This window comes from Phacochoerus africanus, chromosome 15, assembly GCF_016906955.1.
Source record: "Phacochoerus africanus isolate WHEZ1 chromosome 15, ROS_Pafr_v1, whole genome shotgun sequence".
Classification (NCBI taxonomy): Eukaryota; Metazoa; Chordata; class Mammalia; order Artiodactyla; family Suidae; genus Phacochoerus; species Phacochoerus africanus.
The window spans coordinates 52,338,381-52,364,852 of record NC_062558.1 but is presented as its reverse complement, the minus strand read 5'-3'; the positions used below and the strand labels follow the sequence as shown (position 1 = coordinate 52,364,852).

The window sequence follows — 26,472 nt, the reverse complement described above, 5'->3', positions numbered from 1 at the left end:
ATTCTGTTTACTGTTTATGTTTAAAATTTTCTGTAATAAGATACTTGCATAAAAAGACAAATCAATCCACAATGCTAACAGTTAACACACTAGTTACCTTTGGGGAGAAGGGAGGGAGAAAGTGATTTTCAGTGGCTTGAGCAAAGCCGTTTCTAGCTCTAGGTTACACAAATGTAATGGCTGGAGGCAGGGAGTGGCTGTGTGTGTGGTTCCCTAAAAAAAAAACCCTAAAGTGGTTTATAGAGTCACTTCTCTGTGTAGCTGAGTACCCTGTCTGTAAAACGCAGGTTTCAGGCCTTTCCAACTGTGATGTTTTTCTCCTTTTAAAATAAAGAGAATTAACCCTTAAGAACATTGGTCAGGGTAAGGCCTCTGTGGCCAGTTGGATCTGGACAGATTTACAGCAGCCCAAAGGGAAAGAAGGGAGAAAGGTGACTTTCAAAAGGCAAGTTCCAGGTTGCCAGCTATCAGGTGTTAGAAGCTTCAAGTTCCCTTCAAGGAGATTAAACGCAAAAGCCTCTGGCCATGTCTCATTGTAATACCCCTTCCTTAGCCTTAAACAGCCTGGGCGGCTCCAACCTCACTAAGCCATTCCTCATTCAGCCTTTAATAGCCTGTTCCCTATGCAAATAAGCTATCCTGCCTGAAACCAATCAGAAGACCAAATACCACTCAGCGCTTATCAAGAGGCGTAGGGGGCTGGGTCAGGAGATCTTGGGTCTCCACGCAGGTCCGTAGCGTGGGGGATATAAGAACAATCGCAGAGAGAAGGGCCTTCTCTGTACGTGCCTGCGTGCCCATTGTCTCTCTCTGAAAAAGTACTTTCGCTTTAATTAAATTTGTAAAACACCCTCCATTTCATTGTTTCATTGCAGCAAGGTGAGGACAGAGGAAACTGCAATCTTATCATTCTGGAACAAACTATCACAGGTACTGTATTTCTCTTTTAGGCAATCGATTTATTTACCGTTTCTGACACCGCCCCAGTGGGCTTCCGCCAAGGGTCCTAAAAGGCATAAACAGCCCGGCCCTGCGCGCCCCACACTGCGCATGCCCGCAGGGCGGGCCGGAGGAGGCGCGGGTTCGCGTATTCTCAGACAATCCTATGCAGGTAGCACAGGCCTCTTATTGGTCCACGAGAAATACAGTTTCGCTACCAGCATCTCATGGAAGTGTATCTGTTTACTGGGTGAATCCAGCCACCTTGTGTTTACTCGCTGTGCAGGGCCTCCCCCGGCGGGAAAGGCTGGGGAAGAAAGCAATCCCTCTCAGTTTGGCAAGGCCACCCTCAGCGAGGGCGGGACCGGCGGCGGGTGCCCTCCTCTCGCATTCTGGGAACTGTAGTCTCTTAGCGGCTCCAGCCTGTGGCTTGTAGCATTGCAGAACTACAATCCCTGCGATGCACAGGGTGTAGGGGTGCTTGGTCGCTGTGGAAATTGCTGCACTCTACTGACCTGGGTCCTCCCTCCGTCGTCAAGGAAGTGAGTTGTGGGGAAGTTTATGAAGGGCGAGGCCGACAGTAGGTAGTTAGGAAGGTGTAAAGGCTGCGTGGTGCAGTCTCTGGCCCGCCCCGTGCAACTCGCTTTTGCCCCAAATCAGGTCTTAACTCACGCTCCTTCCCACCACCGCCTTCCTCCGCAGCTTCATTTTTTTCTCCCTCTTTGTGCCTAGTCCAGATCCAAGAAGCTACTGTTTTATTTTCTAAAGTGTTTAAGGGAACTTATTTGATATCTGAGAAACTTTACATTTTGCTAACTGCCCTTATTTCTCCAGCCACAGTGTGTCGTTTTGATGAGAAATTCATTGTAATGATGTTGCCTCCATTTGGGGACGGAAGTGGAATTGCTGGACTGCTTCTCTGATCCTTTGTTCTTTGTGTGTGCTGTTGTACTTGAATGGGTCTGTTGAGACGTCTTTAGTATCAGGGCTTGCCTGTGACAATGTTGCCGGAAACTCGGCCTCTGCCACCAGTGAGGAAGAGAAACTCGGAGGAGGAGAAAAAGGTTTTATTGCTTTGCCAGGCAAGTGAGGCCATAGCAGGCTTGTGCCTTGAAGACTGTGCCCTCCTTTGGGAAGAATTGCGGGGAGTTTTATAGTAAAAAGGAGAAAAACAGGTTTTCGATAGGAATCGAGATGGGGGCAAACATGCATTCATCTTTCTTTGGGGGAATCTTAGTCATCAAAGCTGACATCAGGAGATTTGGCATGATCATGATGGTGGTCTTCTGGCTTGTTGCCTAGAACAATAGTACATTGGAAAGGGGCATATTGATCAGAGATTGGAACAAAATAGGGAAGGTTCCTGAAAAACATCATGTGCTAGTATTCTTCATTAATCACATGCGATTGTGCTCAGGGTTCCTAATCTTTAGCTTACAGGTGATTGTGTTTAGGGTGCAATTAAGCCAGGGAGAAGGACAAGGAAGGACTCTAAGCTTAATTTTAAAACAGTCGTTTCTAAGAGAAGCATAAGGAATAGAACTTTTCTCTTAGGTGTATGAGATGCCTACGTCGTTAGGCATCTCATACAGTTCCCTTGAGAGGGAACTGGGATCTTGCCCCCAAGGCTGTACTATTATTTCTTAACTGTTCCTCCCTTGTCTTTGTGTCCCCTTTCTTCTCTGATGAGCAACTGTCTGACCTGTCCCCAGGAACTCAGGGAAGGTGATGGAGGCTGAAAGGCCCATTTCCTAAAAACATGAAATGGGAACATAGAAAGTCTTTGTGCTCAGGAGCCCCTGGGTTATAATGGCCTGCTGGGTTGATAGCATAGCTTCAGGAGTGGGTGGGGGAACATTAGCTGTTGATTCCTGAAAATATCACCCACATGGAATGCCTTTTTCAAAGATTAGGAATTTGAGGCATTTGTGAATTAATTGTTGGTTTATCAAAGGCCTAGAGCAGAGATGAGTTGCCCGGGTTCTTAGGTGAGTAGTATGCCATTGTCACCAACTCATTTAAGTGGAGAGGGCTCCAAAAAAAAAAAAAATTAACCTTAAGGTGATAAGGTTTAAGCGTTTTTCTTCTTCTTTTCTTTCTTTCAACTCTTTAAATTGATCAGTTTAACCTCAACTCTGGCCTGACTGGCAGTTTCTCAGAGACCCAAGTGATGACCCTAATCCTGAGGCACAGACTGGTGTTCCAGCTTTGTGAGAGTGATTTTCAAGGTTTGGAGCACTCAGCAGCATTTGAAACCCATTGAGCGTAACATCGGCTTTGGGTGGCAGGCTCAGTGAAGACAGCATTTAGGAATATATACCTTGGAATTCTTGTTGTGGCTCAGCAGGTTAAGTACCTGACTGTGAGGATGTGGGTTTGATCCTTGGACTGGCCCAGTGGGTTAAGCCTCTGGCAGTTGGTCACAGATGTGCCCGGATCTGGTTTTGCCCTGGGTAGGCCTGCAGCTGCTGGTCCAATTTGACCAAGGGGCTGGGGTGGAGAGAATATATACCTTAACTTCTCTATTCTGATCTGCTGAATTATTCTCTCTAGAAAATAGAAATATGCAGGAATCAAGAGCAAGTCTGCCTCCACCTAGGCGTTTTTTGGGTTTGTTTTTTTTTTGGGGGGGGTTTTGTTTTGTTTTTTGTTTTTTTTTTACCATTTCTTGGGCCTCTCCTGTGGCATATGGAGGTTCCCAGGCTAGGGGTTGAATCAGAGCCATAGCTGGCAGCCTACACCAGAGCCACAGCAACGCGGGATCCGAGCCATGTCTGCAACCTACACCATAGCTCACGGAAACACCAGATCCTTAACCCACTGAGCGAGGCCAGGGATCGAACCCGCAACCTCATGGTTCCTAGTCAGATTAGTTAACTACTGAGCCATGACAAGAACTCCATAGGCTCTTAATAACTGATGTCTCTAAATCCCTTATGCCCTAAGGGAGAGTTCTTTTGGTTCAGCATAGCACTGGGATAACAAATCTAGGGATATTCAACTGTACCATGTTTCCTTAAAAATAATTGAGAGGAACAGGACATAAAATATAGGCATACCTGGTTTCATTGTGCTTTTCTTTATTGTGCTTTGTAGATACTAAGTTTTTTACAAATTTAAGGTTTGTGGCAACTTTGTCATCAGATGATGTTAGTATTTTTTAGCAATAAAACATTTAATTAAAATATTTTAATTTTTAGACTAAAGCTATTGCATACTTAATAGACTACGTACAGTATACTATAAACATAACTTTTATGTTCACTAGAAAACCAAAAAAACTCGTGATTTGCCTTATTGCGATAGTCACTTTATTCCTGCTGTCTAGGACCAAACCCATGATATCTCTGAGACCTGCCTGTATATTGCTTATTTTGCAGAAGATGAAATGCAAGCAAGACTTTTTCTGTAAAAAAAAAAAAAAAAAATTTTTTTTCTGTTCATTCTCTTTGCTGTACTGTATACTTGAATGTAGAAACAAAAGACTTGGAAAGTTTCTCTTTTCCTGAGATTAGTAAGTTTATTTAAGAGGTTTTTTTCCCCCCTAGTATCAGTAAGTTTTTATACCTTGTATTTTTCCAGAGAAAAGGGAAAGGAAAAGGGTGAGCATATGTGTTATAAACTGAAGGCAAATGGCAAAGAAAGTACCTGGCACAGCAAAATCCTCCATCAAATAAACACTCCCCAGTTAGGATTGCCAAAGGGGCTCAGTCTCCTGTAGTTCAGGAATGAGGAGAAGGGATGAGGCAAAGAACAGACAGATAAATCTTTCCTATCCCCCACCCCCACCTTAAATTCAAGATTTTGCACAAAGCTTTCATTTCTAGCCATAAACACGGAGTTACATTTATCTGTCTCCTGCTAAACAATCTCTTCACCACTTTATTTTTTTTAATTAAAAAAAATTTTTTTAATTTTTTTGTCTTTTTTTTTTTTTTTTTTTCAGGGCCGCACCCGCAGCATGTGGAGGTTCCCAGGCTAGGGGTTGAATCGAAGCTGTAGCCGTAACTGCTGGCCTGTGCCACAGCCACAACAACACCAGGTTGGAGCCATGTCTGCGACCTACACCACAGCTCACAGCAAGGATCCTTAACCCACTGAGCGAGGCCAGGGATCTAAGCTGCAACCTTATGGTTCCTAGTTGGATTCGTTAACCACCAACCCAAGATGGACGCTCCTCTTCACCACTTTAACATAAGTTTCTTGCACCTGCATGAAAAGTTCTTGAGTGACTTGGATATACATTCATCTTCCCCTTTTTTTTTTTTTTTGTCTTTTTGCCATTTCTTGGGCCGCTCCCATGGCATATGGAGGTTCCCAGGCTAGGGGTCGAATCGGAGCTGTGGCCACCAGCCTACACCAGAGCCACAGCAACTCAGGATCCAAGCCGCGTCTGCGACATACACCACAGCTCACAGCAATGCAGGATCCTTAACCCACTGAGCAAGGCCAGGGATTGAACCCACAACCTCATGGTTCCCAGACAGATTCGTTAACCACTGCGCCACGATGGGAACTCCTCATCTTCCCTTTCTTTGTCTCCTGACCCCACTTTCTATGTGGAAGGCCTCCCTCATTGCTTGTGCCTACCCTAGGATTAGAGATTAAGATTGGGGGGGTGTTCCCGTTGTAGCTCAGGGGTAACGAACCTGACTAGTATCCATGAGGAGGAGGGTTCAATCCCTGGCCTTGATCAGTGGCTTAAGGATCCAGGATTGCCATTAGCTGTGGTCTAGGTCATAGACATGGCTCCAATCCCACGTGGCTGTGGCTGTGGCTGGCAGCTGCAGCTCCAATTCGACCCCTAGCTTGGGAATTTATATATGCTACAGGTGTGGCCCTAAAAAACCAAATAAATAATAATATTTTTTGACATCCCCACATGTGGAGTTCCCTGGCCAGGGACTGTATCTGAGCCACTGCTGGGCTGGGAATGAAACCTGGATCCTAGAGCTGTAGACACCATGAATACTGTTGTGCCACAGCAGGACCTCCTAAAATAGGTTTTTGTGTTTTTTTTAATTTTTATTTTTTTTAATCTTTTTGATATTTCTTGGGCCACTCCCATGGCATATGGAGGTTCCCAGGCTAGGGGTCGAATCAGAGCTGTAGCCACCAGCCTACGCCAGGGCCACAGCAACACGGGATCCGAGCCATGTCTGCAACCTACACCACAGCTCACGGTAACGCTGGATCGTTAACCCACCAAGCAAGGGCAGGGACCGAACCCGCAACCTCAGGGTTCCTAGTCGGATTCGTATTCGTTAACCATTGCGCCACGATGGGAACTCCCTAAAATAGGTTTTAATCCATCCAAAAACAGCAGTCTGTTTGGCATGTATCACATCAAGAAATGGTCTTGACTCAGGAGATGAGGAACAAGGGACGAGAGGTCTTAGCTTCTTTGGGATTCCTATTTATTGATTGATTGATTGATTGCTGCACTCACCTATGGAGATTCCCAGGCTAGGGGTCTAATTGGAGCTACAGCTGCCGACCACAGCCATGTGGGATCTGAACCTGAACCGCATCTGTGACCTACATCAGAGCTAATGGCAATGCTGGATCCCCGACCCACTGAGCGAGGCCAGGGATTGAACCTGTATCCTCATAGCTACTACTCAGATTCATTTCTGCTGTGCCACAAGGGGAACTCCCTTCTTCAAGATTTTTGCACAAATCGTTTAAGAATTAGACACCTCACAAGTCAATGTAGAGGTGTATGGGCTATTGGGGAGGAGGTAGGAAAAATGAGTCCTAGTTTTTAGGGCAGAAGATCTACTCTGAAATAGGACATCGAAGAAGGGGAACACAGAAGAAAATGTAGTCAAGACCCCCACTTCAAGAAGAGGGACCTCCAAGCTTACGTTTTATATCTTTTTGCTGGTGCAGAATATTTTGTCAAAGCGAGCGGGACAACAAGTGGGGAGACAAGAACTCAGGATCAGACAAACATCACCCAAAGTGTTCCATTGCATTTGCCCCATTACCACACAGTGGGGTAGGTTTGCAGTGGTGTCAAGCGTGAAACCCCTTTTTCTCCTTTAGCTACTATGACGTTAGTCGCTACTGCAGCAGGGCAGGACATGGGCTCTGGGAACCACAAAGAAGCCATCGCTGATGGTCTCTCTGGAAGCCCAGGAGGAAAACCTAGAATTGTTAAAGGTTAGGGATTTTGTCCTTGCATCATACATCCATCCCAAGGCAGCTTAAGATGGGTACAGAGGCATTGTTCTTAAAAGCTATCCTTACCAACCCACACTTTTAACAAAAACAGACATGTACAGCCTGTTGTTTGTGGTAGGCCTAGCTCAGTCCAGTGAAGGATGGATCTGGTAGAGCCTTGTGCCCTGGGATTAGAGGTCTGGAACAGGAATCCCCCCCCCCCTTTTTTCTTTTAAAAACATTTTTATTGGAGTATAGTTGACTTATAATGTTGTGTTGGATGTTGGAACGGGAATCCTTATCGCACATACAGATAACCTTCACCTCATCTTGGCTTCCCCTCTCAGCACCTTCTACCTGGCCCTGCCTCTCCTAACCTTTCTTGCTTAGAATCTTTCAGTAGAAGGAGACCAAGTCATGGGGCAACCCAGTTAAAACCTAGTCTCCCATGAAATATTGAAAACAGACAGACTGGTTTCAAGAGGACACTGTGGCAGAAAACCAGCTCCAGTTGTCAAAAATGAGGTAGCTCAATAGGCTATACCCTCCAAATAGTTATTCTCTCTGGTGATACAGCAACAAAAAGTATTCCTGCTATGCAGACAATGGAGCTACTGCCAATTTATCCCTGAAATTGCTCATGTACCTGAGAAAACAAGGCAGGAATGAGGGCCTTAGGTTAAAATACACAAAAATACAAAACCAGAATATTTACATTACAGAAAAAAAGGTTAACATGCACAAGATACTTCATTTGCACACAGCTAGTGCCCTTGGCATCCTGAAGAAGGTGGGACCCAAGGCACAGTCAGCCATGGGAGTGAACAGATAAAACTGTATCGGCCCAGGGTGGCCACAATGGGAACTCCCAGGTCAACCGTTTGTATTGTTTTTATTTTTTTCAGTTTTGATTTTTATTTTAAATGTTGTTTAAATCTTCAAGAACTAAGGAACATCCTACTGTATTTCTTATGCGTTTGGATGAGAAAGCATCTTGATTGATTATAAGGTGTGGAATCAAACTCATAGGTCGTTGTGTCTTAATTTGTAACCCAGGTCAACTCTTTATAAAACACCATTGTCACTCTATGCTGTGACAGAAACTTTCCACTCCAAGCATACTCTTCTCTTTGCATATGCTGGAGTTGTACTTAGCTTTTCTACCTGTCTTTCTCACCTCCAATCGCAGCCCATCAGATTTCTGGTTGGTTGTCTTCCTGCATGATTCCCTCGACCAGGAGCCACCTCTATTTTCTGATCTCCCAGAGCACACTGCACTCCAGTGGCACACAGTGCATGTTTTGGTTCAGAGCTTTTCTACCCAAGTTTTCGTTCTCCTCCTCTATTCTTAAGTCCCTCAAAGGGGAGCTTCTGTTGTAGCTTTTTTGGCAGGTTACTGTTTACCCTGCTCCAAACCTAATATAGCTGCCTTGGTGATTTGCAGGTCTTCTCCCTCCCACCCCAGAAAATCGACACATATTCCTTGAATATTTACAAGCTCCTAGAAGTTCCTGCTGTAGTGCAGCAGATTAAGAATCCAACTGCAGTGGCTTGGGAGGGCAGCTTTGATTTCCAGCCCAGGAGCAGTAGCAGGACCAGAGCAAGGTCAGTTCATGGACAGAGTTCTGATTGGCTGGTGGTGAGGTAATTGGGAATCAGTGTCATTAACCTTCTTTCTGGTTATGGTTATGTGGCTCAGACTAGAGCCCTTGAGGAAGAATGAAAGGTCCTTGACTTTTTTGAATGTCTAAACTATTATTGTTTTGTCTTGCTTGACTTGTTTTCCTTTCCTTCTGCATTTTCTCACTTCTCTGATTAAATTTATTCTTTGACCAAAGTTTTTCTACAGACAAAAGACAAACAGAGGACATGGGTGGGTGTCTATTCTGGGAAGACCACATAGGGTCCTTCTCGGTTACAGTAACAAAATACCCCAAAACCTAGTGGCCTAAAATGAAATTTTATTTTCTGACACTGCCAGTTGATCAGGAGGCTCTTCTGTTTCACTGTAGTGGATTGGCTGGAAGATCCCAAATGGCCTCACTCCCATGGCTGGTAGCTGGTGCTGGTTACTGATTGGAGGTCAACTGGGGCTGTTGACTTGAGGCCTTAGATGTTGGGCCTTTCTGCATGGGTTCTTGGACTTCCTCCCTAGCATGAGGATGATGGGGTTCTAAAGAACATTCCCAAAAGACAAGCCCCATTCAAAATTATCTTTTTTATTTTTTATTTTTTTGTCTTTTTGCCATTTCTTGGGCTGCTCCTGTGGCATATGGAGGTTCCCAGGCTAGGGGTCTAATCAAAGCCATAGCCACTAGGCTACGCCAGAGCCACAGCAACACGGGATCTGAGCTGCGTCTGCAACCTACACCACAGCTCACGGCAACGCCGGATCCTCAACCCACTGAGCAAGGCCAGGGACTGAACCTGCCACCTCATGGTTCCTAGATGGATTCGTTAACCAGTGTGCCATGACGGGAACTCCCAAAATTATCTTGATATGCCTATCAAGCCTCCACTTGGGAATGTACTTGCTATTGGCCAAAGTTAGTTTTGTGGCTATCCCCTGACTCATTGTGGGACATAAATAAATACATAAATACACGGACATAAATCTTGGGGGTATGGTTCATTGGGAGGCCACCAAAGTCATGGTGTGTGATACTATTTTGTTGGCTTTTCTCAATAGCAAAGATGATCAATCAGAATTTCATATTTTGTTTCTGGCCTTTTGAGTCTAAGTTTATACCTGAAACTTTGGTGATGTTCAGGCTGTTGAACTAATCAATAGTTGGCTACTTATTAATTTACTAGTCCCTGCTTTCAAGATGTTGTTGTCTAGTGAGAGAGATAAGTGAGTAAATACCACACACTGAAGTTAGCCAAGTGAGGAAAAGGGCCATCCAGAATGCCATTGTACCCCTGGGACTTCTTGCATCTAAGCTAAATGCCTATACTTCAGCTGCAGCAATGCTGGATCCATAATCCACTGCACCAGCTGTGGAACTGAACCAGCACAGAGAAGCCAGATGATTAACCCACTGTGCCACAGTGGGAGCTCCTATCAATAAACTTTTTTTTTTTTTTTTTACTTATTAACTACCTTTATTTTATTATTATTATTTTTTTGTGAATATACCATAGTTTTATTTTTATTCATTTACTTTTTTTTCCCTCTTTTCCCACTGTACAGCAAGGGGGTCAGGTTATCCTTACATGTATACTTTACAATTACATTTTTCCCCAGCCTTTCTTCTGTTGCAACATGAGTATCTAGACAAAGTTCTCAATGCTATTCAGCAGGATCTCCTTGTAAATCTATTCTAAGTTGTGTCTGATAAACCCAAGCTCCCGATCCCTCCCACTCCCTCCCCCTCCCATCAGGCAGCCACAAGTCTCTTCTCCAAGTCCATGATTTTCTTTTCTGAGGAGATGTTCATTTGTGCTGGATATTAGATTCCAGTTATAAGTGATATCATATGGTATTTGTCTTTGTCTTTCTGACTCATTTCACTCAGGATGAGATTCTCTAGCTCCATCCATGTTGCTGCAAATGGCATGATGTCATTCTTTTTTATGGCTGAGTAGTATTCCATTGTGTATACATACCACATCTTCCGAATCCAATCATCTGTCGATGGACATTTGGGTTGTTTCCATGTCTTGGCTATTGTGAATAGTGCTGCAATGAACATGAGGGTGCACGTGTCTCTTTTAAGTAGAGTTTTGTCTGGATAGATGCCCAAGAGTGGGATTGTGGGGTCATATGGAAGTTCTATGTATAGATTTCTAAGGTATCTCCAAACTGTTCTCCATAGTGGCTGCACCAGTTTACATTCCCACCAACAGTGTAGGAGGGTTCCCTTTTCTCCACAGCCCCTCCAGCACTTGTAATTTGTGGATTTATTAATGATGGCCATTCTGACTGGTGTGAGGTGATATCTCATGGTAGTTTTGATTTGCATTTCTCTTATAACCAGCGATGTTGAGCATTTTTTCATGTGTTTGCTGGCCATCTGTATATCTTCTTTGGAGAAATGTCTATTCAGGTCTTTTGCCCATTTTTCCATTGATTGATTGGCTTTTTTGCTGCTGGGTTGTATAAGTTGTTTATATATTCTAGAGATTAAGCCCTTGTCTGTTGCATCATTTGAAACTATTTTCTCCCATTCTGTAAGTTGTCTTTTTGTTTTCTTTTGGGTTTCCTTTGCTGTGCAAAAGCTTTTCAGTTTGATGAGGTCCCGTGGGTTTATGTTTGCTCTAATTTCTATTGCTTTGGGAGACTGACCTGAGAAAATATTCATGATGTTGATGTCAGAGAGTGTTTTGCCTATGTTTTCTTCTAGGAGTTGGATGGTGTCCTGTCGTATATTTAAGTCTTTCAGCCATTTGGAGTTTATTTTTGTGCATGGTGTGAGGGTGTGTTCTAGTTTCATTGCTTTGCCTGCAGCTGTCCAGGTTTCCCAGCAATGCTTGCTGAATAGACTTTCTTTTTCCCATTTGATGTTCTTGCCTCCCTTGTCAAAGATGAATTGACCATAGGTGTCAGGGTTTATTTCCGGATTCTCTATTCTGTTCCATTGGTCTGTCTGTCTGTTTTGATACCAGTACCACACTGTTTTGATGACTGTGGCTTTGTAGTATTTCTTGAAGTCTGGGAGAGTTCTGCCTCCTGCTTGGTTTTTGTTTCTCAGGATTGCTTTGGCGATTCTGGGTCTTTTGTTGTTCCATTTAAATGTTTGGATTGTTTGTTCTAGTTCTGTGAAAAATGTCATGGGTAATTTGATAGGGATTGCATTGAATCTGTAGATTGCTTTGGGTAGTATGGCCATTTTTACAATATAGATTTTCCCAATCCATGAACATGGAATATCTTTCCATTTCTTTACATCTTCTTTGATTTCTTTGATTAAAGTTTTATAGTTCTCGGCATATAGGTCCTTTCCCTCCTTGGTCAGGTGTATTCCGAGGTATTTGATTTTGTGAGGTGCAATTTTAAAAGGTATTATATTTTTGTATTCCTTTTCTAATATTTCATTGCTGGTATACAGAAATGCAACTGACTTCTGAATGTTAATCTTATATGCTGCTACTTTGCTGAATTTATGAATCAGTTCAAGTAGTTTTGGGGTTGAGTCCTTAGGGTTTTCTATGTATAGTATCATGTCATCTGCATACAGTGACAGTTTTATTTCTTCTCTTCCTATATGGATGCCTTTTATTTCTTTGGTTTGTCTAATTGCTGTGGCTAGGACTTCCAAAACTATGTTGAAGAGCAGTGGTGAGAGTGGGTATCCCTGTCTTGTTCCAGATTTGAGTGAGAAGGCTTTCAGTTTTTCCCCACTGAGTATTATATTTGCTGTGGGTTTCTCATAAATGGCTTTGATTATATTCAGGAATGTTCCCTCTATACCCACTTTGGCGAGGGTCTTGATCATGAATGGATGTTGAACTTTGTCAAATGCTTTTTCTGTGTCCATTGAGATGATCATATGATTTTTGACTTTTTTTTTTGTTAATGTGGTGTATGATGCTGATTGATTTGCGTATGTTGAACCATCCTTGTGAACCTGGGACGAACCCAACCTGGTCATGGTGTATAATTTTTTTGATATGTTGTTGGATTCGGTTGGCTAAGATTTTGTTGAGAATTTTTGCATCTATATTCATCAATGATACTGGGCGATAGTTTTCTTTTTTGGTGGTATCTCTGTCTGGTTTTGGAATGAGTGTGATTGTGGCATCATAGAATGTCTGTGGGAGTATTCCTTCTTCTTCAACCTTTTGAAAGAGTTTAAGGAGGATGGGCACCAATTCCTCTTTATATGTTTGATAAAATTCACCTGTGAAGCCATCTGGTCCTGGACTTTTATTTGTAGGGAGTGATTTTATGACCTCTTCAATTTCATTTCTAGTGATCGGTCTGTTCAGTTGGTCTGTTTCTTTTTGATTCAGTTTTGGCAGGCTGTAAGATTGTCAAACTTGTTGCCATATAGTTGTTCATAGTATTCTCTTATGGTTTTTTGTATTTCTGCTGTATCCGTTGTGATTTCTCCTTTTTCATTTATAATTTTGGTTATTTGGGTTCTTTCTCTCCTCTTTTTAGTGAGTCTGGCCAGGGGTTTGTCAATTTTGTTTACCTTTTCAAAGAACCAGCTCTTGGTTTTATTAATTTTCTCTATTGTTTTTGAGTCTCTATTTTATTGATTTCTTCTTTGATCTTTATAATTTCCTTCCTTCTGCTGACTTTAGGACTTTTTTGTTCTTCTTTTTCTAATTCATTTAGGTGGAGGGTTAAGTTGTCAATTTGGGATCGTTCTTCTTTTTTGAGAAAGGCCTGTATTGCTATAAATTTCCCTCTGAGCACTGCTTTCGCAGCATCCCATAGATTTTGAGCGGTTGTGTCTTCATTATCATTTGTTTCAAGGTAGTTTTTAATTTCCTTCTTGATTTCCTCATTGACCCATTGGTTTTTTAGTAGCATGTTGTTTAGTCTCCATGCAGTAGGTTTTTTCTCTTTCCTTTTCCCATGGTTGGTTTCTAATTTCATGGCATTGTGGTCAGAGAAGATACTTGAGATAATTTCTATTCAATAAACTTTCAATGCAAACAAAGGTAAAACATCAATGTAAGTTAAAAGAAACCATTTAATTTTCAGAAAAGAGAATAATCAGCATTTTTTCCCCTGAATGTCATCAGTAGCATTAAAGAATTCCTGTTATTGAAATCTAATCTCAAAACTGAAACAAAGCCTCTGAGATTTTTCTATCAATGCCTGGGATCCATCCTACCCTGCAGAGGAGAACTCAGCAGAAGATGCTCCCTCCTCAGTGCACAGAATCTTCCTCTGCATCTTCTGTAGCATGCACCCCCACCTTGTATCCTTTTCCATTTCAGCAGTCCAGCACTTGGTGGGTGGCTGCCCACTAGCACGCACACCAATCCTTCCACATGCTTTTCTTCCTAGAGTCCTTCCTTTTCTCTCATGACAGAATAGTATTCTATTGTGTGAATAGACCACATTTCTTTATCAGTTCATCTATTGATAGATACTGAAGCTCTTTCCACATCATGGCTATTGTAAATCATTGCTGCAGTTAACATGAGTAACCATGTTCAGTAACCAGTGTCCGTTTCCTATGGTTGTATACCCAGAAGTGGGATTGCTACATCTTATTTTCTCTGTTACTGGGAAGGGGGCAGGGAGTAAACCCACACTGCAGCAGTGACAACACCAGACTCTTAACCTCCTGAGCCACCAGGGAACTCCCATGGTAGTTCCACTTTATCATGAAGTGATCTATCTTGTTAATTGCTTTTTCTGCACCTATTGGAAATGATCATATAATTTTTATCCTTCATTCTATTAATGTGGGATATAGCATTTGATTTGCCTATGTTGAACCCTTGCATTCCAGGGATAAATCCCACTTGGTTATGGTGTATAATCCTTGAAATGTGTTCTTGATTTAATATTTTAATATTTTGTTGAGGTTTTTGTTTCTATGCTCATCGGGGATATTTGCCTATATTTGTCTTTTTTTGCCTCACCTGTGGTATATTGAAGTTCCCAGGCTAGTGGTCAAATTGGACCTACAGCTGCCAGCCTCACCACAGCAATGTGAGGTCCCTGACCCTCTGATTGAGGCCAGGGATTGAACCTGCATCCTCATGGATACTAGTTGGATTCATTTCTGCTGTGCTAAAATGGGAACTCCTAGTTTTCTTGTAGTGTCCTTATCTGGCTTTGTTATCAGGGAAATACCTGCCTCATAGAAAGTTTGGACATATTTCCTCCTCTTTAAATTTAGGAAGTTTTGTTTTGTTTTTGTTTGATTGCTTTTTTAAAATGCTGCACCTGCAGCACATGGAAGTTCCCAGGCTAGGGGTTGAATCAGAGTTGCAACTGAGGCCTATGCCACAGAGACGAGATCCTTAATTGGATCATTGGATCTGAGCCGCATTCGCATCCTATTCTGCAGCTTGTAACAACATGAATCCTTAACTCACTAAGCAAGACCAAGGATTGAACCCACATCCTCTCAGAAACTGTCAGGTACTTAACCCACTGAGCCACAGTGGAAACTCCAGACTTTTCTAATCTTAATATATGAATTTATTTCTATTAAACCCCCTTCTGCGGACTGCTAGTGGTTTTGGTAATTTCATTTGTTTCAAGACATTCTTTTATTCTTTAATCCGTTGGTTTTTCAGGAATATTTTGTTTAGTTTCCTTATGTTTGTGGATTTTCCAGCTTTGCTTTTGGTTCTGGTTTAAATCATTGTGGTTTGAAAAGATACTTGGTACAATTTCATCTTCCTAAATTTGCTAGGCATTGTTTTGTGTCCTATCATATGATCAATCCTTAAAAATGTGCAGTGTGCACTTAAGAAGAATGTGTATTGGGAGTTCCCATCGTGGTGCAGTGGTTAACGAATCCGACTAGGAACCATGAGGTTGCAGGTTTGGTCCCTGGCCTTGCTCAGTGGGTTAAGGATCCAGCGTTGCCATGAGCTGTGGTATAGGCCAGTGGCTACAGCTCTGATTAGACCCCTAGCCTGGGAATCTCCATATGCTGTGGCAGTGGCCCAAGAAATGGCAAAAAGACAAAAAAAAAAAAAAAGGATCCAGCGTTGCCATGAGCTGTGGTGTAGGTTGCAGACGCATCTCAGATCCTGCGTTGCTGTGGCTGTGGTGTAGGCTGGTGGCTACAGCTCTGATTAGACCCCTAGCCTGGGAACCTCCATATGCCTCGGGAGCGGCCCAAGAAAAGGCAAAAAGACAAAAAAAAAAAGAAGAATGTGTATTTGTATTGGATGGAATGTTCTATACATGTGTTAGATCCATTTTGTCTAATGTATGGTTTAAGTTAATCTTTTCTTGCTGATTTTTCTGTCCGGATGATCTATCAATTGTTTAAATTGGGATATTGAAATGCACTATTATTGTATTATCTATCTTTCCCTTCCTTTCTGTTAGTATTTCCTTAATATATTTAGGTGTTCCAATTTTGGATGTGTATATATTTACTGTTACTGTATCTTTTTGATGGGTTGACAACTTTACCATTATATAATCACCTTCTTTGTTTCTTGTTACCATTTTGGCTAAAGTGTATTTTGTCAGCTATAAGTATAGTTATCCCCACTTTGTTTTGGTTTCCAGTTGCATGGAATATAATTTTCTATCCCATCACTTTGATTCTATATTTGTCCTTCAATCTGAAATGGGTCTTACAGTTGGGTGTCATTTTTAAAATTCATTCAGCCACTTTGCACCTTTTATTGGTGAAATCAATCAATAATTACTTATATTTAGAGTAATTATTGATATGTAGTGATTTATTAATGCCAAGTTATTAATTGCTTTCTTGTTCTGTTGTATTTCCACTGTTTTTTCCTCCTGTCTTTCTCAGCCTACTTGTAAATTGGTCATTTTTCATGTTGATATGGTTGTTTCTCCTTTCTTTGTCTTTTGTGGATCTACCTAGGACTTCCTTTTTGGTTACTTCGTGAATTATATTAAATATCTGGCAAACAGGATCATCCATTTTAACCCAGAATTGCAAAAACAATCCTGAGGAAAATGAAAAAAGCTGGAGGTATAAACTTCCCAGACTTTAGACTCTACTACAAAGCTACAGTAATCAAAACAGTGTTTTAGGAGTACCTGCTGTAGTGCAATGAGATCAGTGGCATCTCTGCAGAACCAGGATATGCAGGTTTGATCCCTGGCCTGGCACAGTGGTGAAAGGATCTGGTGTTGCTGCATCTGCAATGTAGGTCACAACTGCAGCTCAGATCTGTATTCTGGCCTGGGAATTCCATAAGCCATGGGGCAGCCAAAAAAAGAAACAACAAGACAAAACAAAATAAAACAAACTTCAGTGTTTTATTGGCACAGAAACAGACCTGTAGACCAGTGGAACAGAATAGAGAGCCCAGAAATAAACCCCACACCTAAAGTCAATTAATCTTCAACAAAGGAGGCAAGAATGTGCAATGGTGAAAAGACAGTCTCTTCAGCAAGTGGTGTTGGGAAAGCTGGACAGCCACATGTGAATCAATGAAGTTAGAATACTTCCTCACACCATATACAAAAATAAATCAAAATGGCTTAAAGACTTACATGTAAGACATGACACCATAAAATTCTTAGAAGAGAATATGGGCAAAACATTCTCTGACATAAATTGTGGTAAGGTTGGGATCAGTCTCCCAAGTCAATAGAAGTAAAAGCAAAAAAAGCAAATGAGACTAATCAAACTTATAAGTTTTTGCACACTAAAGGAAACTATAAACAAAATGAAAAGGCAGTTTATGGACTGGGAGAAAATATTTGTGAATGATGAGACTGACAAGGGATTAATTTCTAAAATATACAAACACCTCATACAATTCAATATAAAAAAACATTAAAAATGGGCAGAAGACCTAAGCAGACATTTCTCCACGGCAGAGATACAGATGGCCAACTGGAACATGAAAAGATGCTCCATATTACTAATTATTAGACAAGTGCAAATCAAAACCATGGTGAGGTATCTTACCTTTAGAATGGTCATCATCCAAAAGTCTGTAAGTAATAAATGTGGAGAAAAGGGAATCCTTGTACACTGTTGTTGGAAATGTTAATTGGTGCAGCCTCTATAGAGAATAGTAGGAAGATTCCTTAAAACCCTAAAAATAGAATTATCATATGATCCTTTAACCCCAATTCTGGGCATATATCCAGAGAAAACTCTAATTTAAAAAGATACATGCACCCCAGTGTTGTTCATAACAGCACTATTTCCTATAACCAAGACATGGAAGCAACTTAAATGTCCATCAACAGATGAATGGTTAAAGAAGGCACGTGCAATGGAATATTACCCAGCCATAAAAAGAATGAAGTAATGCTGTTTGCAGCAACATGGATGAACCTAAAAATTATACTAAGTGAAGTAAGTTAGACAAATATTATATCACTATATGTGGAATCTAAAATACTGTACAAATGAACTTCTTTACAAAATAGAAACAGACTCACAGACATAGAAAACAAACTTATGGTTATCAAAGGGGAAGGGGAACATAAATTGAGTATGGAATTACTAGATATAAAATACATAAACAACAAGGACTCATTGTATAACACAGGGAACTATACTCTCATATCTTGTAATAACCTATAATGGGAAAGAATCTGAAAAAGAATCTAAATCTCTATATCACTGAAACATTTTGCTCTACACTCAAAACTGACACAATATTGTAAATCAACTACAGTTCAATTTAATAATAGTTCATTTTAAGCTGATAGCAACTTATCTTCATTCATTAAAGGAGCCAACATTTGGAGTTCCCTTGTGGCACAGGGGAAACAAATCCAACTAGGAACCATGAGGTAGGCAGCTGTAGCTCTGTTTCCACCCCTAGAAGCCTGTGAACCTCCAAATGATGTGGGTGCAGCCCTTAAAAAAAAAAGCCAACATTTTACTCCTTTCTTTTTATTATTGATGTTAAAATTAACCTCTTTTTTTCTTGGCCACACCCACACCATGCAGAAATTCCTGGGTCAGGGATCAAACCCACACCACTGCAGCAACCCAAGCCATTGCAGTGACAACACTGGATCCTTAACCTGCTGCACCACAGGAGAACTCCAAAATGCACCTCTTTTATGGCATATAATTGTTACCAATTTATTGTAGTATAGTCATTTGTAGTACTCCTTTCCTTTAACTTTTATACTGTAGTTTACTGGTTAACACACCATCCAATATAGTTTTGGTTTCAAATTCTGACTATTTTTCACGTTTACCGGTGTGTCGTGTATTTTTATGTTTTCTTGTCACCGACAGTATCTTCATTTCAGCTTAAAGAAGTCTTTTCAGCATTTCTGCAGCTTTGTTTAGTGGTGGTGATGTTCCTCAATTTTTATCTGAGAAGGGCCTTTATTTCTCCTTTACATCTGAAGGAAACTTTGCTTGATAAAGTATACTTGGTTGGGAATTTTTATCTTTCAACACTTTGAATATCATCATTATAATCTTTCCTAACCTGTGAAGTTTCTCTTGAGAGATCTGTTGACAGCCTAATGGGGGTTCCTATATAGGTTACTGTCTTTTTTCCTCCATGGCTGCCTTTAAGATTTTTTTATTGCTGATTTTTGGCAGTTTTATTAGGATGTATTTTTGGCAATGTCATTTTGCACTGAGGTAATAGGGTGTTCTAGTAGCTTTGTTTGAAGTTTCCTCCCAGGATTGTGAGGTTCTCAGCTACTATTTCTTTAAACAAATTTCTCCCTCTGTTCTTCTGGAATCCCAATTATTTGGATGTTTGCCTTTCTGATGGAAACCAATAGCTCTCTTAGGCTTCCTTCACTGTTATTAAATCTTAGTTCCCCTCCTCTAACCCTGTTATTTCTGTGTTCATATTCTCCAGGTCACCTGTCTGTTCTTCTCTCTGGTCTACCTTGCTGCACATGCTTTCTGTTACATTCTTAATCTCATTCATTTAGGTCTTCAGTCCAGAATTTCTTCTTGCTTCTTTTTTATAATTTCAAAACCTTTGTTAAGGAAATCCTTCTATTCTTCAAATTTATATTTATTCCTGGGTTTATTTGGTTTTATTGCCTGGCTTTTTGAGTTTTCTTGTAGCTTTTTTTTTTTCCTTTTTCTGCCACACCCATGGTATATGGAAGTTCATAGGTCAGGGATCAAATCTGTGGCATAGGCCACAGCTTCAGCAATGCTGGTTCCTTAACCCACTGTGCTGGCCGGGAATTCAACTGGCACCACCACAGAGACAACACAAGACCATTAACCCACTGTGCCCAGCAGGAAATCCTCTTGCAGTTTGTTGAATTTCTTTTCTTTTTTTTTTTTGGTCTTTTTTGCCATTTTTTGGGCTGCTCCCACGGCATATGGGGGTTCCCAGGCTAGGGGTCTAATCGGAGCTGTAGCCACCGGCCTACGCCAGAGCCACAGCAATGCAGGATCCGAGCCGTGTCTGCAACCTACACCACATCTCACGGCAACGCCGGATCGTTAACCCACTGAGCAAGGGCAGGGATCGAACCCGCAACCTCATGGTTCCTAGTGGGATTTGTCAACCACTGTGCCATGACAGGAACTCCTGTTGAATTTCTTTATAACAGCTATTTCAAATTCTTCTTCTTCTTCTTCTTCTTTTTTTTGTCCTTTTAGGGCCACACCCATGGTGTATGGAGGTTCCTAGGCTAGGGGTCAAATTGGAGCTGTAGCCTCCAGCCTACACCGGAGCTACAGCAACACCAGATCTGAGCCATGTCTGTGACCTACACCACAGCTCCGGCAACGCCAGATCCTTAACCCACTGAGAGAAGCCAGGGATCAAACCTGCGTCTTCATGATACTAGTCAGGTTTGTTAACCACTGAGCCACGACGTGAACTCCCTATTTCAAATTCTTTATCAGTTAGATTGTTATATTCCGTGCCTTTGTGTTTGGTTGCTGGAGAATTGTCTCTTTGTGGTAACATATTTGAGTTTTAATAGTGTTTGAATAGATGCACCTGTGCTTTCACATTTGAAGTGTAGTAGACAGCTTTATTACTTAAGGATTTATGTTTACTTTGGTTCTTACAGTGAACCAGGTTGGCTATCAGAAATATTTAGTTTATACTCCATAAGGTGGTGCTATAAATCCAGTTTGCAGCTTCCCCTTGCCACTGATTGTGGCCTATTTTCTGAGAAGCTCCCTGTCTCCTTGATCCCTCTCACACAAGAGCCAGCAGCAGAGTGGGAGGAGGTGTGTGGTTAGAACTGGGGTTTTGGGGATGTCAGCAGGCCAGGTGGGAAGATTCTTGTGGGGGATAACCCAAGAGCCTACTGGGCAGATTTCATGTTGACTTTGAAAGCAGACAGCAGGAACCTCTCTGCTTTCTTGCCTTTCTGCTTTTCCTCTCTGCTTTCTTTTTCTTCTCTGCTTTTTTTCTCTCCGCTTTCTTTCCTTTCTCCTTGCTTTCCCCAGTTATGGAGATCCTTTCTCAGAAATCAGGGTGCTGCTGGAAAGAAACAGCTTTCTATAGCCAGGAGCTGGCCAGGATTTCCCACCTCCGTGGGAGAAGTCGCAGCTGCTGCTGCTGCAGTGTCATCCTGTGAAGGGAGTTCTGGCATAATCCCTCCTCCTGGCATCCCCATTGGTATATCCCAGGCCAGTGGCATGCTGGAGTCTCTCCTCAGGCAGGCTGGACTTGTACTAAAGTCTATTGTCTGTGAGTATCTGCCTAGGTCAGATACTCTAATTTTTTTCACCGACCATGGTGAATGGTGGTGGGGAAGGTCTTCTGACTCTTGGGATCCTCAGCTCTCACCGAGGTTTGGTTTACTTTTGGATATACATGTGGGCAGGAGCCTCTGAGTCCCTTGGCTTAGGGTGCTGAGGCACTTTTCTTCATGTATGTATATCTAATTAGTTGTTTTAAAAGGATGGGGGGAGTGGGGAGGGAGCAGGATGGATGGGGAGTTTGGGTCAGCGGATGCAAACTGTAACATTTGGAATGGATGGGCAATGGGGTCCTACTGTACAGCACAGGGAACTCTGTGTGATTGGGTCACTTTGCTGTACAACAGAAACTGAAGAAACATTGTAAATCAACTATATTTTTTAAAAAAGGGATGAGGAAGGAGTTCCCATTCCCATTGTGACTCAGCAGTTAACGAATCTGACTAGGAACCATGAGGATGCAGGTTCAATCCCTGGTCTTGCTCAGTGGGTTAAAGATCCGGCGTTGCCGTGAGCTGTGGTGTAGGTCGCAGATGCGGCTTGGATCCTGCATTGCTGTGGCTATGGCTTAGGGCAGCACCTACAGCTCCGATTTGACCCTTAGTCTGGGAACCTCCATATGCTGTGCGTGTGGCCCTAAAAAGCCCCCCCCCCCCCCAAAAAAAAAAGATGGGGAAGAAAAGAGTAATGACTTAACTGCTATAAGCTGATGTTACTGCCTAGAAATGAATACATTCACATATATTTCAAAGCAAAATCAACAGTAGCTCTGGAGTTCCTATTGTGGCACAGTGGAGACGAATCTAAGAACCATGAGGCTGTGGGTTCGATCCCTGGCCCCGCTCAATGGGTTATTGCCATGTGGTGTAGTTTGCAGATGTGGCTTGGATCTGGCCTGGCTGTGGCCTAGGCTGGCAGCTGTAGCTCTGATTGGACCCCTAGCCTGGGAACCTCCATATGCCACAAGTGCGGCCCTAAAAAGAGGGGAAAAAAAAAAAAAAGGATCCGGCATTGCTGTGAGCTGTGGTGTAGGTTGCAGATGCAGCTTGGATCTGGTGTTGCTGTGGCTGTGGTGTAGGCCGGCAGAACCTCCATATGCGGCCCTGAAAAGACACACACACACAAAGTAGCTCTTGAGTTGCTCATTTTTAGAGAAAGCACAAAAATTCATGGCTCTTTTCCCCTTCCTTGGGATACAAACTGGAAAACCTTGGGGTCTGTTGAGCCCCGAGAACAGGGAGGGAGAGAATGACTTTTTTTTTGAGAATGACATTCTTGAGTGTGGTTTGGTTGCTGTCAAATTCCTGTCCCAACACTGATGAAGGAGTAATCTTAGAAAAATTATATCAACTCTAAATTTTGGTTTTCTCATCTGAAAAATAGAGCCAATAATGATAATTCTAATCTAGGAGAGTAAGTAGTGTTCATCATTATATTGACCATCAGCGTCATCCTCATCACTGCATCGTTTTGAAGAGGTGCACGGAATTCCATTGGGTGGGTATAAAGTCATATATTTATTCAGTTCTCTATAAAGCTGTATTTACATGCATTGCTCAAACTATTTTGCCAGCACGTATGAGGATGTTACTGAAGAGTGGAAACTTTTTACTGAGATGCTAGGTATATTAATTACCTACTATTGAATAACAAGTTACTCCAAATAAAGTACCAGCATTTATTATTCTCTAACACATTTTTCTGGGACAAAAATCTTAGCTGGGCTGTTTGGCTTGGGGTCACTCAGGCTTCAGTGATCTAGTGGCTCACTCGGGGATGGATTCTCTTTTCAGCTCACTCAGGTGGGTACCTGCAGGATCTAGGTCCTCATGGGCTGTTAGACTGAGGGCCTTAGCTCTTCACTGACTGTTGTGAGTGAAATCGCCCTGGGTTCCTTGGCCCATGGGCCTCTCCTTAGGGCACCTGGCTTCCCCTGAGTGAGCAAGAAGAGGAAGGTGGAAGGAGTGAGCAAAGTGGGCAAGGTGGAAGTCACAGTATTTTATAGAATGATTTTAAAAGTGACATCCAGTACATTTACTGGACCCAGGAATAAGTCACTGGGTCCAAGCCACACCACAAGGGAGGGAGTTAGACAAGACTGCAGACGGGGAGATCACTGGGAGCCAGTTTAGGGCCTGCCTCTCACACTCGCAACTTGCAAAAATGAAACAACTCAAAACTTCTTTTTTTAAACATGAAATACAATAATTTATTGAAAGACACACCTAAATAATTTATAATTTAAGTTCCCGTTGTGGCGCAGCAGAAACAAATCTGACTAGTAACCATGAGGTTGCAGATTCAATCCCTGGCCTCACTCAGTGGGTTAAGGATCCAGTGTTGCCGTGAGCTGTGGTATAGACCAGCAGCTGTAGCTCCGATTTGACTACTAACCTGGGAACCTCCATATGCTGCAGGTGCAACCCTAAAAAGCCAAAAAAAAAAAAAAACCCAACAACAAAAAAAAAACCCAACCCCAAAAAACAAAAAAACCAATTCCACTTCTGGAGTTCCTGTCATAGCTCAACGAATCTGACTAGCATCCATGAGGATGCAGGTTCAATCCCTGGCCTTGCTCAGTGGGTTAAGGATCTGGCATTGCCGTGAGCTGTGGTATAGGTTGCAGACACGGCTTGGATCCTGTGTTGCTGTGGCATAGGCCAGCAGCTACAGCTCCAATTTGACCCCTATCCTGGGAAACTCTATATGCCGTGGATGTCGCCCTAAAAAGAAAAAAAAATTAATAATTTATGACCTTCAAGTAGAAAATTATCAGATCCATATGAATTCCACTAATGGTGTTTTTTTTTTTTTAACTTGGTGAATTTTATTACATTTATAGTCTTACGAGGATCATCACAACCCAATTTTACAGCATTTCCATCCCAAGCCCATCGCCCCATCCCCCAACCTGTCTCCTTTGTAACCTTAAATTTTTCAGTCTGTAAGTCAGTATCTGTTCTGCCAAGAAGTTCATTGTGTCTTTTTTTCAGATTCCACATGTAAGTTATAGCATATGACATTGGTATCTCACTGTCTAACTTCACTTAGCATGATAATTTCTAGATCCATCCGTGTTGCTGAAAATGCCATTATTTCTTTCCTTTTTATAGTTGAGTAATATTCCATTGTAAATATGTACCACATCTTCTTTATCCACTCCTCTGTCAATAGACATTTAGGTTGTTTCATGTCTTTGCTATTGTGTATAGTGCTGCAATGAACATTGAAATACATGTATCTTTTTGAGTCATGGTTTTCTCTGGATAGATGCCCAGGAATGGGATTGCTAGATCAAATGGTAATTCTATTGTTAGTTCTTTGAGGCATCTCCATACTGTTTTCCACAGTGGATGCACCAATTTACATTCCCACCAACAGTGTAATAGGGTTCCCTTTTCTCCATACCCTTCCCAGCATTTATTGTTTGTAGACTTTTTTTTTTTTGGTCTTTTTTTAGGGCTGCAGCCACACCCATGGCATATGGAGGTTCCCAGGCTAGGGGTCCAATTGGAGCTGTAGCCGCCAGCCTACATCACAGTCACAACAATGCAGGATGTGAGCTGTGTCTGCGACCTACACCACAGCTCACGGCAATTCTGGATCCTTAACCCACTGAGCAAGGCCAGGGATGGAACCTGCGTCTTCATGGATGCCAGTAAGGTTTGTTAACCACTGAGCCACGATGGAAACTGCTCTTATTGGTAGACTTTTTGATGATGGCCATTCTGGCTGGTGTAAGGTGGTACCTCATAGTGGTTTTAATGTGCAGTTCTTTAATAATCATTGACGTTGAACATTTTTTCATGTGTTTTTTTGGCCATCTGTAGGTCTTTGGAGAATTGTCTGTTTAGATCTTGTGCCCATTTTTTGATGGGGTTGCTTGTTTTTTTGGTATTGAGCTTCAGGAGGTGCTTATATATTTTGGAGCTTAATCCCTTGTCAGTCACTTCATTTGAAAAGATTTTCTCCCAATTTGTGGGTTGTCTTTTCATTTTGTTTAGGGTTGTGTATTGTCTTTTTGTTTGGCTGTGCAAAAACTTTTAAGTTTAATTAGGGCCCATTTGTTTATTTTTGTTTTTATTGTCATTACTCTAGGAGATAGATCTGAGAAGATGTTGCTGTCATTTATATCGGAGAGTGTTCAGCCTATGTTTTCCTCTAAGACTTTTATAGTACCCAGTCTTACATTTAGGTCTTTAATCCATTTTGAGTTTAGTTTTGTGTATGGTGTTAGGAAGTGTTCTAATTTCATTCTTTTCATTATAGCTGCCCAGTTTTCCCAGCATCATTTATTGAAGGGACTGTCTTTTCTATATTGTATATTCTTGCCTCCCTTGTCATAGATTAGTTGACTGTAGGTGCATGGGTTTCATTCTGAGCTTTTTTCCTGTCTTTTCTAGGGCCACACCCACAGCATATGGAGGTTCCCAGGCTAGAGGTATAATCAGAGCTGTAGCCACTGGCCTATGCCAGAGCCACAGCAATGTGGGATCCGAGCCACATCTGCAGCCTACACCACAGCTTACAGCAACACTGGATCCTTAGCCAACTGAGTGAGGCCAGGGATTGAACCTGCAACCTCATGGTTCCTAGTCAGATTTGTTAACCACTGTGCCATGATGGGAACTCCTAATTCTGGGCTTTTTATCCTGTTCCACTGATCTATATTTCTGTGTTTGTGCAGTACCATATGGTTTTGATGACTGTTGCTTTGTAGTATAGTCTGAAGTCAGGGAGCCTGATTCATCCAGCTCTGTTTTTCTTTCCCAGGATGGTTTTGGCTATTCTGGGTCTTTTGTGCTTCTAAATTTTAAAATGTTTTGTTCTAGTTCTGTGAAAAATGCCATTGGTAATTTGATAGGGATTACACTGAATCTGTAGATTGCCTTGGGAGTACAGTCATTTTGACAATGTTGATTCTTCCAATCCATGAACATGGTATATTTTTCCATTTGTTTCTGTCATCTTTGATTTCTTTCATCAGCATCTTAGTGTTTTCAGAGCACAGGCCTTTTTTCCCTTTAAGTAGATTTATTCCTAGGTATTTTATTGTTTTTGATCCAATGGTAAATCTGATTGTTTCCCCAATTTCTCTTTCTGATCTTTCATTGTT

The 26,472-nt window shown here is 41.9% G+C and overlaps 1 long non-coding RNA gene across 1 annotated transcript in view; it reads left to right on the top strand.

Moving 5' to 3' along the window:
* Window positions 1–491: 491 nt before the first annotated feature.
* The window catches only part of LOC125116260 (uncharacterized), a 53,438-nt gene continuing 27,457 nt past the window's right edge, over window positions 492–26,472 (top strand). The window contains exons 1-3 of the long non-coding RNA XR_007132290.1: window positions 492–781; window positions 876–930; window positions 8,549–8,709. This is a non-coding gene — a long non-coding RNA (uncharacterized LOC125116260). The remainder of the gene's footprint in view (window positions 782–875; window positions 931–8,548; window positions 8,710–26,472) is intronic.